General features: G+C 44.9%; 1 protein-coding gene across 1 annotated transcript in view; it reads right to left on the reverse strand.

Annotated features, from left to right (window-relative positions):
- Window positions 1-16,339, reverse strand: part of LOC144598482 (galactosylgalactosylxylosylprotein 3-beta-glucuronosyltransferase 1-like) — a 104,036-nt gene that overhangs the window by 37,186 nt on the left and 50,511 nt on the right. Inside the window, exon 2 of the mRNA XM_078408626.1 lies at window positions 2,076-2,115. The gene's annotated coding sequence lies outside the window, so the exon portion shown is untranslated. The remainder of the gene's footprint in view (window positions 1-2,075; window positions 2,116-16,339) is intronic.

The following is a 16,339-nucleotide window of genomic DNA, read 5'->3' on the forward strand; positions in this document are numbered from 1 at the left end:
GGTTTCTTCACTGCCTGCTGTACCTGCATGCTTCCTTTCAGTGACTGATGCACTAGGACACCCAGATCTCGTTGTATGTCCCCTTTTCCTAACTTGACACCATTCAGATAATAATCTGCCTTCTTATTCTTACCACCAAAGTGGATAACCTCACACTTATCCACATTAAACTGCATCTGCCATGCATCCGCCCACTCACACAACCTGTCCAAGTCACCCTGCAAACTCATAGCAACTTCCACACAGCTCGCACTACCACCCAGCTTTGTATCATCTTCAAATTTGCTAATGGTACTTTTAATCCCTTCATCCAAGTCATTAATGTATATTGTAAATAGCTGCGATCCCAGCACCGAGCCGTGCGGTACCCCACTAGTCACTGCCTGCCATTCTGAAAAGGACCCATTTATCCCCACTCTTTGCTTTCTGTCTGTCAACCAATTTTCTATTCATGTCAGTACCCTACCCCCAATACCATGTGCTCTAATCTTGCCCACTAATCTCCTATGTGGGTCCTTGTCGAAGGCTTTCTGAAAGTCGAGGTACACTACATCCACTGGCTCTCCCCTGTCAATTTTCCTAGTGACATCCTCAAATAATTCCAGAAGATTAGTCAAGCATGAATTCCCCTTCGTAAATCCATGCTGACTCGGAACGATCCTGTTACTGCTCTCCAAATGCTCCACAATTTTGTCTTTTATAATTGACTCCAGCATCATCCCCACCACTGATGTCAGACTAACTGGTCTATAATTTCCCGTTTTCTCTCTCCCTCCTTTCTTAAAAAGTGGGATAACATTAGCTACCCTCCAATCCACAGGAACTGATCCTGAATCTATAGAACATTGGAAAATGATCACCAATGCATCCACAACTTCTAGAGCCACCTCCTTAAGTACCCTGGGATGCAGACCATCAGGCCCTGGGGATTTATCAGCCTTCAGTCCCATCAGTCTACCCAACACCATTTCCTGCCTAATGTGAATCTCCTTCAGTTCCTCCGTCACCCTAGGAACTCTGGCCGCTAGAACATCTGGGAGATTGTTTGTATAGTTAGTGAAGACAGATCCAAAGTACCGGTTCAACTCATCTGCCATTTCCTTGTTCCCCATAATAAATTCCCCCGCTTCTGTCTTCAAGGGACCCACATTTGCCTTGACTATTTTTTTCCTCTTCACATACCTAAAAAAGCTTTTACTATCCTCCTTTATATTATTGGCTAGTTTACCCTCGTACCTCATCTTTTCTCCCCGTATTGCCTTTTTAGTTATCTTCTGTTGCTCTTTAAAAGAGTCCCAATCCTCTGGCTTCTCACTCTTCTTTGCTATGTTATACTTCTTCCCTTTTATTTTTATGCTGTCCTTGACTTCCCTTGTCAGCCATGGGTGCCTCTTACTCCCCTTAGAGTCTTTCCTCCTCTTTGGGATAAATTGATCCTGCAACTTCTGCATTATTCCCAGGAACACCTGCCATTGCTGTTCCACCGTCTTCCCTGCTAGGGCCTCCTTCCAGTCGAATCTGGCCAGCTCCTGCCTCATGCCTCTGTAATCCCCTTTGCTATACTGTAATACTGACACTTCCGATTTTCCCTTCTCCCTCTCAATTTGTAGAGTAAAACTTATCATATTGTGATCAATGCATCCTAATGGCTCTTTTACCTCGAGTCCCCTTATCAGATCAGGTTCATTGCACAACACTAAATCCAAAATTGCCTTCTCCCTGGTAGGCTCCAGTACAAGCTGTTCTAATAATCCATCTAGGAGGCACTCCACAAACTCTATTTCCTGGGGTCCATTACCAACCTGATTTTCCCAGTCTACCTGCATGTTGAAATCTCCCATAACCACCGTAGCATTACATTTGCGACATGCCAATTTTAGCTCTTGATTCAACTTGCACCCTATATCCAGGCTACTGTTTGGGGGCCTGCAGATAACTCCCATTAGGGTATTTTTACCCTTACAATTCCTCATTTCTATCCATACTGATTCTACATCTCCTGATTCTATGTCATCCCTTGCAAGGGAGTGAATATCATTCCTTACCAGCAGAGCGACCCCACCCCCTCTGCCCACCTGTTTGTCTTTTCTGACCTTAGTTCCACAGTTATCGAAGCTGAAGAAAAAGCAAAAGAATGGAAGAAACATCGATTTAACAAGGTCAGTGCAGAGAGTTCATAACCTCTAGATTGTGGGAAGAAGCAAATACTGGTTGAAACATAGATAGAAACATAGAAAATAGGTGCAGGATGAGGCCATTCGGCCCTTCGAGCAAGCACCGCCATTCATTGTGATCATGGCTGATCATCCACAATCAGTAACCTGTGCTTATCCATATCTAGATTATCTGAGGTATCAGATATCTGAGGTAAATAATTCTGGGAAAGTTGTACAAGATGGTACATGGAGTACAATTTCTCCTCTTCTTGTCTATTCCTGTTCACATGACAGTCCTATTCTTCATTAATGTAGAATTTACGGTATTGAAAGGGCGGCACAGTGGTGCAGCGGTAGAGTTGCTGCCTTACAGCGCTTGCAGCGCCGGAGATCCCGACTATGGGTGCTGTCTATACGGAGTTTGTACGTTCTCCCCGTGACTGCGTGGGTTTTCTCAGAGATTTTCTGTTTCTTCCCACACTCCAAAGATGTACATGTTTGTAGGCTAATTGGCTTTGTGTCTGTGTAAATTGTTCCTCGTGTGTGTAGGATAGTGTTAACGTGCGGTCGGTGCGGACTCGGTGGGCCGAAGGGCCTGTTTCCGCGCTGTATCTACAAAAATTAAAACCTAAAATTAAATCGGGCATTCAGTCTAACTGGTCACTTTGACCTTTTATACTCCAAATGGACTTATCCACATCCTTGTGTTCCCTTCTCCCTCATGTTTATCTACTTCCCTTTAAGGAACTGGTTTAGCAAACCGGTTAAACAGCCATTGTGTGCTTGAGAAGTGCATGCATACCATTGCTATTGCAACCTTGACAACATAATAATATTACTAAATCAAAAGTGGGTGTTACTGGAAATGTTTAGTAGATTTCAAGGCAGCATCTAGTCTGATGGAAGCACAGGTAATGCTTCGGATCAGTGATGTTTCATTGGAGGTTCAGAATCGTTCATTCTTTTTCATTCTCTGTTGATGTTTTTGATCATGTTTATTGAGAGCTGCAGATAATAAACATACACTTCCTTCAATCTCTCTCATATTTCCCATGGATTCACCGGAAGGTAGTTTCCGTCATTCTTATTTCTTCTATAATCCTTGTTTTTATTTTTTTCAAAATCACTGGCGAAGTTAACGCCTTAGTTGTGTGGAATCTGTGGAATTTGTTGCCACAGACGGCTGTGGAGGACAACGTCAGTTGATATATTTAAGGCAGAGAATGGGGTTAGGAGGGACAGATACATCAGCTATGATTGAATAGCATAGGCGATGGGCTGAATGACCTAATTCTGCTCCTATTGTGTATGATCTTATGACAGTTCCACAGTTATTAAAGCTGAATAAAAAGCAAGAGGAAATGAAAGAAGCATTGATTTAACATGGTCAGTGCAGAGAGTTCATAACCTCTAGATTCTGGGAAGAAGCAAATACTGGTTGAGGTAAATAATTCTGGGAAAGTTGTACAAGATGGTACATGGAGTACAATTTCTCCTCTTGTCTATTCCTGTTCACATGACAGTCCTATTCTTCATTAATGTAGAATTTACAGTATTGAAAAGGCGGCACGGTGGCGCAGCGGTAGAGTTGCTGCCTTACAGCGCTTGCAGCGCCAGAGACTCAGGTTCGATCCTGACTACGGGCGCTGTCTGTACGGAGTTTGTATGTTCTCCCCGTGACCGCATGAGCTTTCTCAAAAACTTTCTGTTTCCCCCCACACTCTAAAGACGTACAGGTTTGTAGGTTAATTGGCTTGGTGTAAGTGTAAATTGTACCTCGTGTGTGTAGGATAGTGTTAATGTGCAGGGATCGCTGGTCGGTGCGGACTTGGTGGGCCGAAGGGCCAGTTTCCACGCTGCATCTCCAAAAATTAAAAACAAAAATTAAATCAAGCATTCGGTTTAACTGGTCACTTCCACCTTTTATACTCCAAATGAACTTATGTTCCTTGTGTTCCTTTCTCCATCATGCTTATCAACTTCCCTTTAAAGCACTGGTTTCCCATCTCCACCCCTGCGGACCAAAATTGGGTGGCGAAGGATTAAAACAGGGCCAACAAATTTTTATTTTATGCCTTAATTTAGTTTTCAATTATTTAATATGACTTTTATTAAATGGTTTAGCTCTGTGATTAATAAGCTGCAAAGCTAAAATTTTGAAAACTCAAATTGTTTTCACAGAATTATTAATTCATCAATCATGTTATCTTAAAATATGGGCCGTAAATACAAATGTCTAATCAAGTTTCACCCACAGATGAAACGGGTTGGGAGCCACTGTTTTAAACACTTCCCTGAGTCACCACCAGAGGGAAGGCTGTGCACACTGTATGGGAGGGTGGAGAGGTAAACTCACCATGGACATGTCAGTGCACTTCATTCCCTGTTTAGTTTAGTTTAGTGTAGTTTAGAGATACAGCGCAGAAACAGTCCCGAGTCCACACCGACCAGTGATCCCCGCACACTAACACTATCCTCCACACGCAAGGGAAAATTTACACTTATACCAAGCCAATTAACCTACAAACCTGTACATCTTTGGAGTGTGGGAGGAAACCTAAGATCTCGGAGAAAACCCACGTGGTCACGGGGAGAACGTACAGACTCCGTACAGACAGCACCCGTAGTCTGGATCGAACCCGGGTCTCCGGCGCTGCAAGCGCTGTAAGGCAGCAACTCTACCGCTGCGCCACCGTTATAATGACCGTATTGTGACATGCTGCAATGGATTCAGCTGCATTTGCTTCAATTGCTATTGTCAGTTCCCATTTGTCCTTATTCAAACTTTATGGTGATGTATTATGTTTTATTGAAGTTAAGTGATGTTGGGTCACAGTCCTGGTACAACCTTCAGAAGGCCATCAAGAAAGCAAAAAATACTTTCAGTCTAAACTGGAGGATTAGATAGACTCTCAACAATTGGGGCAGGGCTTTTACGCCATCACTTCCTTCAAGGTGAATCCAAGTAGCGCAAGGGTGGTCAGGGGTTTTGGGGAGAAGGCAGGAGAATGGGGTTAGGAGGGAAAGATAGATCAGCCATGATTGAATGGCGGAGTAGACTTGATAGGCCGAATGGCCTAATTCTTCTCCTAGCACAAGAACACAAACATGTGAAGTGACCGTGAAGCATCACACCTGAACGAGCACACTGCTTTCTGTCTGTGCTTCGAATGGGAAAACAACGATGTACCCTCGGGAACCCACAGAGTCCCCGACTCTATGATCACAATCTCGGAGGCTGACCTCAGAAGATCCTTCACGAGGGTGAATCCTTGGCAAGTGCCCGGTTCTGATGGTATTCCGATGGCCGTGTTCTTAAAGCCTGCGAGACCCGACTGTCTGGAATCTTCGCAGCCTACTCTCACTACCACAGTCTGATGCCCCACCTGCTTTACAAGAATATTCATAAATTGGAGTCCAAGAAGAGCGTGGTGATTTGTCTCGACCTCTGCCGACCGGTGACACTCCGGTCCACGGTGACGGAGAGCTTGGATAGATTGGTTATGATGCATATCTGCTCCTGCCTCAGCAAGGACCTGGACCCACTGCAACCTGCCGACCACCACAACAGATCAACAGCAGATGCCACCTCACAAGCTCTGTGCTGGGCCACGAGCAACAAAACCACATACATCAGGCTGTCGATACTTCATCGATTACAGCTTGGCGTTCAACAGGTTCATAACCTCTGAACGTATCGTCAAATGCAGGAAACCGGGTCTCTGTCCGTCCCTGTGCAGCGGGAGTCTTGGCTTCCTCATCGATAGACCTCAATCAGTAGGAACTGGCAACAACACGTCCTCCTCAGGGACCATCAGCACAGGAGCACCTCCACGCCGCATTGTGTCGGAAGGAACTGCAGATGCTGATTTAAACCAAAGATAGACACAAAGTGCTGGAGTAACACAGCGGGACAGGCAGCATCTCTGGAGACAAGGAATGGGTGACGTTTATGGTCGAGATCCTTCTTCAGACTTGTCAGGGGAAAGGGAAATGAGAGATATAGACGACGATGTGGAGAGATAAAGAACAATGAATGAAAGATATGCAAAAAAGTAACGATAATAAGGAAAACAGGCCGTTGTTAGCTGAAGGGTTGGGTGAAAATGAGAAGCTGGTGCGACTTGGGTGGGGGAGGGATGGAGAGAGAGGGAATGCCAGGGTTACTTGAGGTTAGAGTCGAAGGATGAGAGGAGATCTTATCGACATGTATAAGATTATTAAGGGGTTGGACACATTAGAGGCAGGAAACATGTTCCCAATGTTGGGGGAGTCCAGAACAAGGGGCCACAGTTTAAGAATAAGGGGTAGGCCATTTAGAACTGAGATGAGGAATAACTTTTTCAGTCAGAGAGTTGTGAATCTGTGGAATTCTCTGCCTCAGAAGGCAGTGGAGGCCAATTCTCTGAATGCATTCAAGAGAGAGCTAGATAGAGCTCTTAAGGATAGAAGAGTCAGGGGGTATGGGGAGAAGGCAGGAACGGGGTACTGATTGAGAATGATCAGCCATGATCACATTGAATGGCTCGAAGGGCTGAATGGCCTCCTGCACCTATTGTCTATTGTCTATTGTCTAGAGAATTCAATATTCATACCACTGGGCTGTAAGCTGCCCAAGCGAAATATGAGATGGTGTTCTTCCAATTTGTGTTAATTCCCCTTCCCATCCCCACACTGACCTTTCTGCCCTAGACCTCCTCCATTGCCAGAGTGAGGCTAAACCCTAATTGGAGGAACAGCACCTCATATTTATCAGTGCCACCGTGCCTCCCCAATTTGTGTCTCGAGACAGCCAAGTTGAAGGACAATGAGACATGGGAAATAAGGTCCCGTGATGTCATACGCTGCGATCAAAGGAATACAAAATATTAACGGTAGCTGTGGGCCACTCTGTGTTAAAGAGTCTTTTTGTGTGATTCCCCTTTTCAGCACAACTTCTCTTACCATCTGACATGATAAGTATTGGGATGCTCGGCATAGATGGTGAGAATATGAAGGCTTTTGGAGATGATGTGTGGTACTCGTGAGGTAAAGAGGGCAATTGGTGGAACTGGAGGATGGGGATGCAAAGAACTGGGCTCAGCCAGATGAAGGATCCACCATTTTGGTGACCCTTGGACGATCCTTGATTGGACTTTGCTGGCTTTACCTTGCCCTAAACGTTATTCCCTTATCATCCAGTTCCACCAATTGCCCACTTTATCTCACTAGCATTACACAGCTTCACCGAATGCCTCCTTATCGTGTACCTATACACTGTAAATGGATCGATGGTAATCATGCATTATCTTTCTGCTGACTGGTTAGCACGCAAACAAAGTTTTTCACTGTACCTCAGTACACGTGACAATAAACTCAACTGAAGATGAAGTTCTCTTAATTTTGCCTTGCTGTCATTCACAGTCGGAATCACAAAAGAAATATAAAACATTTTGTGTCAGTTATCCTTAGGGCTTTTCTGCTCAAATAAAATCTGACTCTGCAGTTGATCAGTGCTTAATTAGTGGCAGTTCTGTGCTGTATTACTGTGCCTGCTACTAATTGCCTGTGGTCTTAAAAATTAATTTTAATTGGAATCCTTTCCACCAGTCCCCATCAATCTTTGACGACTCCCCTGTGTGCTAACTTACTTTGAAAATCAGCTCCAACTCTTTGTGATTTTGTTATATATAATTTTCTATGTATAACCATATAACATAAAGTTGGCTGGGTCTCTGGGTATCTGAATAAGTCCCAATATGACTAATTGCTCACTTTAGCCGATAATCTGTTTTTCCGAGGCCACTTATCATATCATATCATATATATACAGCCGGAAACAGGCCTTTTCGGCCCTCCAAGTCCGTGCCGCCCAGTGATCCCCGTACATTAACACTATCCTACACCCACTAGGGACAATTTTTACATTTACCCAGCCAATTAACCTACATACCTGTACGTCTTTGGAGTGTGGGAGGAAACCGAAGATCTCGGAGAAAACCCACGCAGGTCACGGGGAGAACGTACAAACTCCTTACAGTGCAGCACCCGTAGTCAGGATCGAACCTGAGTCTCCGGCGCTGCATTCGCTGTAAAGCAACTTCTTAATTTGTAGGATGTAGGTCAAATAATTCAGAGATTGTGACACAGGCCCCACTGGTATTGGTGTCGGCTGTGATAAATGTGTGGTTTCAATATTATAAGCTAACTTTAAACAAGTCCATATCATGCATTGTCTTTCTGCTGACTGGTTGGCATGCAACCAAAGTTTATCACTGTACCTCAGTACATGTGACAGTACACGTCCATGCGGCCCTTCACCTTTACAATTAATACTGATTTTATTGCAGGTGATATCGAAGCAATCCTCAAGATATCAAACGTTTGTGTAAGCTGCACAGTCGTTCTGTGCCGCCTCCACTACCGTTTGCTGTCTCGACATGTTGCATGTTACATGGACATTGGCATGGGCATTTGATGGTCGTCAGCAAAGGCGTGCACAATGCTTGTATAATGTTTCTCTTGTCCCTTTCCAAATAATAGGGTTATGGTCTGAGAGCAGGTAGATGAGACTAGGTCAGAGAAAGTGATCGGCGTGGACTGGTAGGGCCGAACGGGCCTGTTTCCGTGCTGTAATTGTTATATGGTTATATGGTTATATGGTTATATCTCAACGTGTTACATTCTGCAAAGTGCTTTTGAAATACGCTGAGTGTGGCAAATCTCGAGCTGCAGTGGACAATTTGCTCACAACAAGCTCCTCACAAACATCACGGAGAAGCCGCAGCACTGTGGCCTCTGAGTCCAAACACCAAGCTCACATTTACACTCATCCCACTTTCATAAGATCAGGAGATCATAAGAGGAAAGATTGGAAAGAGTGGGCTTGTATTCACTGGAGTTTAGAAGGATGAGAGGGGATCTTATAGAAATGTGTAAAATTATAAAAGGACTGGACAAGCTAGATGCAGGAAAAATGTTCCCAATGTTGGGGGAGTCCAGAACCAGGGGACACAGTCTAAGAATAAAGGGGAGGCCATTTAAAACTGAGGTGAGAAGAAACTTTTTCACCCAGAGAGTTGTGAATTTGTGGAATTCTCTGCCACAGAGGGCAGTGGAGACCAATTCACTGGATGAATTTAAAAGAGAGTTAGATAGAGCTCTAGGGACTAGTGGAATCAAGGGATATGGGGAGAAGGCAGGCACGGGTTACTGGATGATCAGCCATTATCACAATGAATGGTGGTGCTGGCTCGAAGGGCTAAATGGCCTCCTCCTGCACCTATTTTTCTATGTTTCTATGTTTCTACTCCTCCATTCATTCATGGCTGATCCATCTCTCCCTCCTAACCCCATTCTCCTGCCTTCTCCCCATAACCTCTACAATCAAGATTCTCCCCACTTCCCCCCCCCTTTATTCTCCCCACTTTATTTTCCCCACTTTCCCATCCACACCCCTGCCCAAGATTCTACAACTCACCTACACCAAGGGGCCATTTTGCGGTTTACTTACCACCTACCACGTGTTTGGCATGGGAGCACCCAGAGGAAGCCCAGGCAGCCAGTGGGAGAATGTGCAATTTCCGCACATGCAGGACACGAGAGGATTAACCGTGGGTCTCTGGAGCTGTGAGGCAGCGGCTCTACTGTTTGTGCCATCATGTTGTATCCTCCTGTGCTCAGTTTCTGGAGAAAGATTGGAACCATCTGCCTTTCAAACCTTGCTCACGAGTGCCACCTGCTGAGTCAGAGCAGAACTGCAGCTCCCTCCGAAGGCAGAGCAAACATCAAAATGGTATTTATTCACAAAATGCTGGAGTAACTCAGCAGATCAGGCAGCATCTCAGGAGAGAAGGAATGGGCGACGTTTCGGGTCGAGACCCTTCTTCAGGGTGTTTAGTGTAGTGACCCTTCTTCAGGGTCTCGACCCGAAACGTCACCCATTCCTTCTCTCCTGAGATGCTGTTTAACCCGCTGAGTTACTCCAGCATTTTGTGAATAAATACCTTCGATTTGTACCATCATCTGCAGTTATTTTCAAACATCAAAATGGATATTTTATATCGAATGCTAAGCAACGAAAGTTAATTCATACCTAGACCTAGTGACATAATATCTCCATGAAACAATATTTAACTTAACTTCGCCACATGAGTGGCACAGTGGCGCAGCGGTAGAGTTGCTGCTTTACAGCGCCGGAGATCCGGGTTCGATCCTGACTACGGGTACGGTGTTTGTACGTTCTCCCTGTGTCTGCGTGGGTTTTCTCCAGGAACTCCGGTTTCTTCCCACATTCCAAAGATGTACGGGATCGTAGGTTAATTGCTTTGGTGTCAGTGTAAATTGTCCCTAGTGTGTGTTGGATAGTGTTATTGTGCGGGGATCGCTGGTCGGTGCAGACTCGGTGGGCCGAAGGGCCTACGTCCACGCTGTGCCTACACTACACTAAACACATCTGCTACTATTGGAAATACTTGATTGAGACTTGGATGTTTACCACTACGTAATCTCTCACCATGCAACATATTTGAGACATATTGAGTACAGGGCCCTGGTGAGACCACACCTGGAGCATTATGTGCAGTTTTGGTCTCCGAATTTGAGGAAGAATATTATTACTAGTGAATGAGTGCAGCGTAGGTTCACCAGGTTAATTCCCGGGATGGCGGGACTGACATATGATCGACTGGGCTTGTATTCGTTGGAATTTAGAAGGATGAGAGGGGATCTTATAGAAACATCTAAAATTCTTAAAGGATTGGACAGGCTAAATGCAGGATTAATGTTCCCAATGTTGGGGGAGTCCAGAACTAGGGGTCACAGTTTAAGAATAAGGGGTAGGCCATTTGGGACTGAGATGAGGAAAAACGTTTTCACCCAGAGAGTTGTGAATCTGTGGAATTCTCTGCCACAGAAGGCAGTGGATGTTAATTCACTGGATGTTTTCAAGAGAGAGTTGGATTTAGCCCTTAGGGCTAAAGGAATCAAGGGATAGACAATAGACAATAGGTGCAGGAGGAGGCCATTCAGCCCTTCGAGCCAGCACCGCCATTCAATGTGATCATGGCTGATCATTCTCAATCAGTACCCTGTTCCTGTCTTCTCCCCATACCCCCTGACTCCGCTATCCTTAAGAGCTCTATCTAGCTCTCTCTTGAATGCATCCAGAGAATTGGCCTCCACAGCCTTCTGAGGCAGAGAATTCCACAGATTCACAACTCTCTGCCTGAAAACGTTTTTCCTCATCTCCGTTCTAAATGGCCTACCCCTTATTCTTAAACTGTGGCCCCTGGTTCTGGACTCCCCCAACATTGGGAACATGTTTCCTGCCTCTAACGTGTCCAACCCCTTAATAATCTTATACGTTTCGATAAGATCTCCTCTCTTTCTTCTAAATTCCAGTGTATACAAGCCTAGTCGCTCCAGTCTTTCAATATATGACAGTCCTGCCATTCCGGGAATTAACCTAGTAAACCTATGCTGCACACCCTCAATAGCAATATGGGGAAAAAGCAGGGATGGAGTACTGATTTTGGATGTTCAGCCATGATCATATTGAATGGCGGTGCTAGCTCGAAGGACCGAATGGCCTACTCTTGCACCTATTTTCTATGTTTCTATGTTTCTATATTTGAGCTACAATGGTTGTTGAAGAGAAGGAGGGCAGTGGCTGACTTTCTCCATAATTAGAGGCCCCTTTGTGAACACAGGGTGATGGAGGCTGCAACACCTACAGTTTTGGGGATTGATTTCTCTAATTTCAAGAAACCCTAGCATTCCCTCCCTCTACATCCCTCCCCCACCCTAGTCCTCCTGCTAGTTTCACTGTGGTCCTGCTTAGTTTCACTGTTTGTATCTACACGTTAGCACTTTTTTCACTGCCAACAATGGGCCGTTGTGGGCTCCACCTTTCCTTGATCATCGTTGCTGGCTTTGATTTGTTCTTCTCCTGCCTTTCATTCTTTTGTCCTTTGTACCTTTCCATACCTCAACTTTCCCTCTCCCCTGACTCTCGGTCCGAGGAAGGGTCTCGACCCAAAACGCCACCTATTTATTCCCTGCCTCCAGAGATGCTGCTGGACCCGTTGAGTTACTCCAGCATTTTGTGTTGATCTTTGGAGATTATGACTTCCTTGGCAGGCCCTTGATTAGAAAAGGAAATATAAAATCTCTCACCCTTCATTATAAAAGAAGTATGTTTTCCAGTCATTTATTGCTTTCACAGGCAGGGGCCCATGAGGCTATGAAGCTGAGCGAGAAAAGCCATTTAATGAGGAGTGCTTATGTAAGTATCGCTTCTTCACATAGAGCTGTAATCTCCACAGTTTGACAGATTTGAAAAGTGCACGTCTTTCTTTCCAGAATGGATTGGCACAAAGCATTGTGCAGCAGTCATTAGTCTGAATGATTTATTTCATAAAGAATGTAAGATTTACATCAGGCTTTTAAAATTAATATTTATCTGTCAAGTGCCTTCAGAGGCTGGCAATGAAATGTCCACCGACCTCATTAATCTAGAAGGAGCAAAATTGTGAGATTAAGTAAGTGTTTTCTAACTAATTGTGGTCACTTTTCATTTTCACATATTTAAAATTAAATTGAATTCTAAAACTAAATGTGTGCTGAATTTTCAGTCAGATAGGGTCTATGTATTGCAAAACCTTGTGGTGGGGCTGGGTCTCAAGGTCTCTCCTTGACTTCCTCATCAGCACAGCACAATCTGTACGAATTGGCAGCAACACTTGATCCTCAACAACCATCAGTTCGGGAGCACCTCAGGGCTGTGTGCTCAGCCCCCCTGCTCTGCTCTCTCAGTACTCACGACCCGGACACAGTGCGAACTCCATCTTCAAGTCGCCAACTTGGACGAATTACAGATGACAAATGGTCGGAGTGTCAGAGGGAGATCGACTGATTCATCAAATGGTGCCAGAATAACAGCCTTGCTCTCATCGTCAGTAAGACCAAGGAACTGATTGTGGATTCTGGACGGGGAAGGGCGAGGATCCACACACCTGTCTTCATTGGCGGGTCAGAGGTGGAGAGTCAAAAGTTTCAATCTCCTGGGAGTGCACATCCCTGAAGATCTGTCCTGGATCCAGCACATTAGACAATAGACAATAGGTGCAGGAGGAGGCCATTCGGCCCTTCGATCCAGCACGAATCCCATTCAATGTGATCATGGCTGATCATTCTCAATCAGTACCCCGTTCCTGCCTTCTCCCCCATACCTCCTGACTTCGCTATCCTTAAGAGCTCTATCTAGCTCTCTACTTGAATGCATTCAGAGAATCGGCCTCCACTACCTTCTGAGGCAGAGAGTTCCACAGATTTACAACTCTGTGACTTGAAAAGTTTTTCCTCATCTCTGTTCTAAATGGCTTACCCCTTATTCTTAAACTGTGGCCCCTGGTTCTGGACTCCCCCAACATTGGGAACATGCTTCCTGCCTCTAACGTGTCCAACCCCTTAATAATCTTATATGTTTCGATAAGATCCCCTCTCATCCTTCTAAATTCCAGTGTATACAAGCCTAGTCGCTCCAGTCTTTCAACATACGACAGTTCCGCCATTCCGGAATTAACCTAGTAAACCTACGCTGCACGCCCTCAATAGCAAGAATATCCTTCCTCAAATTTGGAGACCAAAGCTGCACACGGTACTCCAGGTGCGGTCTCACTAGGTACAACTGCAGAAGGACCTCTTTGCTCCTACACTCAACTTCTCTTGTTATGAAGGCCAACATTCCATTGGCTTTCTTCACTGCCTGCTGTACCTGCATGCTTCCTTTCAGTGACTGATGCACTAGGACACCCAGATCTCGTTGTACGTCCCCTTTTCCTAACTTGACACCATTCAGATAATAATCTGCCCTCCTATTCTTACCACCAAAGTGGATAACTTCACACTTATCCACATTAAACTGCATCTGCCGTGCATCCGCCCACTCACACAACCTGTCCAAGTCACCCTGCAACCTCATAGCATCTTCCTCACAGTTCACACTACCACCCAGCTTTGTATCATCTGCAAATTTGCTAATGGTACTTTTAATCCCTTCATCCAAGTCATTAATGAATATTGATGCAATCATAAACAACACCTCTACTTCCTTGGCAGACTGGGGACTGGGGAGATTCAGTATGTCAATGAATACTCTCTTGAACTTAATGGAGAAGCAGCTGTCCTCTTACTAAAATGAATGTACCTTTAACATGGGGGCATGTAAGAGTGCTGCCAGGAGCTGGATAATTGGAAGACCTTAGAACACAGTCGTCGGACTTAAATCATACAGAAGAATTTGTCTGTAACTTTACATTGAAACATACACAGGCAGTTGAAGACAAAATATCTGAAATATCTGATCAGTCTAAAGAAGGGTCTTGACCCGAAATGTCACCCATTCCTTCTGTCCTGAGATGCTGCCTGACCCGCTGAGTTACTCCAGCATTTTGTGATACCTTCGATTTGTACCAGCATCTGCAGTTATTTTCCTACACAAATATCTGAAATATATTTGCTTCTTCTTTCAAGCTTTAAGAACAGCTGAAGACATTGTCAAATCTTGAAAGTTCAGACCTGTAAACGAAGGAAGAATAACTGATGCTGTCAGAGGGGATTTCAAATGAAGTGCCTCGTTTATAGTAAGGGCATTGGTGTTGAGATGAGGTTAGTGTGCGCGTTCTAGGAAGTTAAGAATGAAATATCAAATGTCAGATTTGTTGACCTTACATGCTGGTCTAGCAATGATTTATATTCACCAGAAGGCTTTAACAAAGCATTTCATAAAGAGCTAAGTGATAAACATATGTTCACGTGGGTTTAAGGAGAAAGTAACAAATTCACCACATGATTTATACCTCGAAAGCTTCATGGCCGTCAGGTAAACCCATGGGTCATTGGTATTAGTTTTAGTTTCATTTGGAGATACAGCACGGAAACAGGCCCTTCGGTCCACCGAGTCCGCACCGACCAGTGATCCTCGCACATTAACACTACCCTACACACACACTCACACGCGCACACCAGGGACAATTTTTACATTTTATATTTAGACCAAGCCATTTGACCTACAAATGTGTACATTTTGGATTGTGGGAGGAAACCGAAGATCTCGGGGAAAACCCATGCTGGTCACAGGGAGAACGTACAAACTCCGTACAGACGGCGCCCGTAGTCGGCTCTTCCGTTACCCAACAGTGCTGCCCTTAAAAAAGCTACAAGTTTTTAACGAACGGTATCATCTTAAAACATCAATAGTTATTCAATCCATCAGCATCTCTTTGTGATTTTTCTGTTGATAATTAAATGGAATAATTCAGTAAGAACTAAATGCAAGAGATCAAAATCAAGCAAGGGCATTATGAGGCATAATTAATCTTTGTTCTTTGTCTCTGTTCCGGGCAAATGTCAATTCATGCTCCCTGGAAGTTGGTATGATTATCCCCATCGTTAACCCTACAGTCTGTTCAGCAAAGGCCAAACATTCTGTACAGTTAACATTGTTCAAAGCCAGCCAGCACTTCTTAAAACCAGCTAGTAGTAGCTCTTAAAAGACGTGCATTATTGTTACACGAATGCCGGCTATTGTTCAGGGAGAGACATTGAAGAATGACACTGCACAGGGGAAAGCTCTCTGGTCTTCCAACTCTGCACTGAAGGCCATGATGTAGGAGGTGGAATAAAGGAGGCGTGTGATCCACAGGGGGCTGGAAAGTCCATACAACTCCCAGAGAGCAGTTGACCAGATGGCTGTGTTACTCAATGCCAGTTGCTAAGCCCTGAGGACCAGGATGTGGTGGCACAAGAAGTTCAACGTGAACTTGCTTGAGTGATTCAGATCATGAAATGTCAAATCCCAACAAGGGCATGGGAATCCCAACACTGCTCAATTCATCTCCCCTCCCCCCTCCCTAACTGATGGTCCTGGTCAACCAGGACTCGGAATCTGCATTCCTGTGCCCACTGACACTGCTTCATGCTTAACGCCCAGTTTTCATGGCTTGCCCAGACTGCAAACTGCGCCCACACAAACACCACACACTTGTGAGGGCAAGCAACCGAGGGTCACAGCCACACGTCCTTATGTCGGAGGTAGTGTTTGCCATCTCTGGAGTGGCCATTGTTAAGCTGTCGCCAAGCAGTGGGGCTGAAATAGTACATGATAGTCCGCAGTTTGAGTTAAAGTGACCATGCCAACATGA

The sequence above is a fragment of the Rhinoraja longicauda genome, chromosome 12 (genome assembly GCF_053455715.1).
Source record: "Rhinoraja longicauda isolate Sanriku21f chromosome 12, sRhiLon1.1, whole genome shotgun sequence".
Lineage (NCBI taxonomy): Eukaryota > Metazoa > Chordata > Chondrichthyes > Rajiformes > Arhynchobatidae > Rhinoraja > Rhinoraja longicauda.